Below are 2573 nucleotides of genomic sequence, written 5' to 3' on the forward strand. Positions count from 1 at the left end.
GGATCTGCAGCAATGTGCAGTACAAAAAAAATATGTTTTCTGTTAATGTCAGCTACCTGATTAAGAGACATCTAACGTCACCTCTGGCTGTTCTGTTGGGTTGTTTGTCCAGTCACACATAACGTATGAACAAGCCAAGGCCTATGTGGCTCAGTTTCTTTATTTTATGTATCCTGCTCTGTTAAGCAATAAAAGTGCTTTTGAGTAGTCCATTCCAGGTTTACACTATGTTATCCAGTCAGGGGGAATGGATGGGCGCCACGCCCCCAGCTATGACACCATGTGCACCATTCCGGATCGAGAGAGAGATTTGAATCAACAGTTCAATCTTTTTGATCTGCCAATCAAATCTGATCCAACCACACCCATATAAGGCAGATTGGAAGACTTTATGAACTCCTAATAGGCTACAATAACAAAGGATGTTGTTTTCCAACTCTACTTTAGTTATGGTTCATTAATCATGTAACAAATACCTCATACAGTTGTACTTGTCTGCGTAAGAGCCTTTTCCATTGCAATGGCAATGTTTCTAGGTTGGACCTTTCCTCACGGACACATCTGAATTGTAATATAGTAGCCTAAAAGCTGCAGCAACAGAACAAGGTTATAAAATAGATTTTAAACACGCGACTTGTTCAGCACATTAATAATAAAATGGAAACATGGACGCAAAGCAAAAAAAGTACTAGGTGTGAGAAGCACATTTTATACTAATGCACCAAAAAGAGCTTGTTTGGATCCAGAAAGTGGAATAATGGATGCTTTTGGAATGCTTAGCAATAACACCGCTAATGTGTTCCCCAGCATTTTCCCCCAAAACAACATATGAAAGCAATATAGAGATGGATGGATGAATAGATAAATAGGTGCAGCGGTGTATTTTTCAGCGCTTGAGTATGGTCCATGATATCATATCCCTAAAATCCACCCTCCTCATAACCCTGCAACTGCACCTGAACTCATAGCGCTGCTTTGCTTCTGATCCTTTTAGTGCTGTAATCCGCTTCAGCAAACAACCTCTCACTGTCCCCTTACCGTAAGCTGTTTTCCTCTGATGGCTTGATAACAGCTGTAAATTGGAAACTAATCCTAAAAGGTTTTTATTTTTTTCGATACGTTCTATTTGCTCTCCCTCCCTCCCGTGTCTCTCTTTCTTCCCCCTTCGGACTTTCTACTTTTCGACTAGAAAAAGCTTATCGTTCACAATCAGACAGGATAGATGGGACAGACTGTTCTTGGTGATTGCATATGTTTGATACCGTCCTCACCACAAAATTACAGTATCCATTGTTTCATTGTGACCTCCTGGGGTTGTGGAAATAGGGACTGGTGCGACTGAAAGGACTCTGAGAAGCAAAGGTGGAATTATGTTGATGTTATGGTGCCACAAAGCCTCTTAAGAGTATGGAACATTGTGGAGGGTTGGGAGAGCCTGGAGATGTTTTCTCATAAGAACATCGGACATTGTCTGATGTTGCCCTTTCACACATGTAGCTCATGAGATTGTCAATGTGAGACCTGTTGTCACAAACTGGAAATAATGTGGTTTAGGTGAGGGGTGGCACCTGGGTAGAGTTTGCAGAAGGCTGGACATGACGCAGATCACATGGGTCCCCCTTCTTCTTCACACTTGGCACACTTCCAGTTCCACGCAAGTCGAATGCTACGCCATCAGCATGCCCCCCCGCAGACAATGACATCTCACATGTTGGCTCAAAACACACAGGGGACATTATACAGGCTTTTATTTGGGAGCTGGCAGGGCAATGTCCGTTTAATATCCGGTACCAATTATTTCAGACATTTGCTTTCTTACATAGAGCTCCTCCGTTAATGCCTAGATAAGTTCTGGGTTGCAGTGCATTGTGTGAAAGGGACTTGACATTGACAAGGGAGGTTTCTTTTAACCTACAACTAGTATTTCCCTAGTCTATATGGACGATGTTCCACTTCCAGGATTACGCCGCTGTAGCCGGAAATTCTGCCATATGTCCATCTTTTTGGCTGGATGTCCATCTTTTCGACCGGATGTCCATCTTTTCGGCCAGATGTCTTGGTACCCTTGGTGGATTCATGAGGACAGAGAATCCACTAACATTCATGCACAGCCAGACCGGCTATCAAAACAAAGAACAGAGAAGCTAGCATTACAATACACACACACACACACAGGGAGCGTGACTTCATTCTCTGCTCAGGATGCCTCCTCTACTATACATGCACACATTTGCTTACTTACTATTTGCTATATTAATATACTTAATGTCAACTACAGTCCCTTTAATGCAAACTGTATTAGTTCATTCCTAACAAGGACCTCTAAGTTGGGTAAATAATGTCACAAGCAAAAGTAGCAGGTAGCAGGACGTTGTTGTGGTCTACCGTGTTGAAACCACATTCTTGTTTTACAAAATAAGACTCCACATCCAATAATGCTGAGACTTCCATTTTAAGCTCATATTTTGTATAGCAAATGTGACAAGTCAGGAATGTGAATTTGATTGCGATGAAATGTTTATGCACACACACACACACACACACACACACACACACACACACACACACACACA

This window comes from Etheostoma spectabile, chromosome 11, assembly GCF_008692095.1.
Source record: "Etheostoma spectabile isolate EspeVRDwgs_2016 chromosome 11, UIUC_Espe_1.0, whole genome shotgun sequence".
NCBI classification, from domain to species: domain Eukaryota; kingdom Metazoa; phylum Chordata; class Actinopteri; order Perciformes; family Percidae; genus Etheostoma; species Etheostoma spectabile.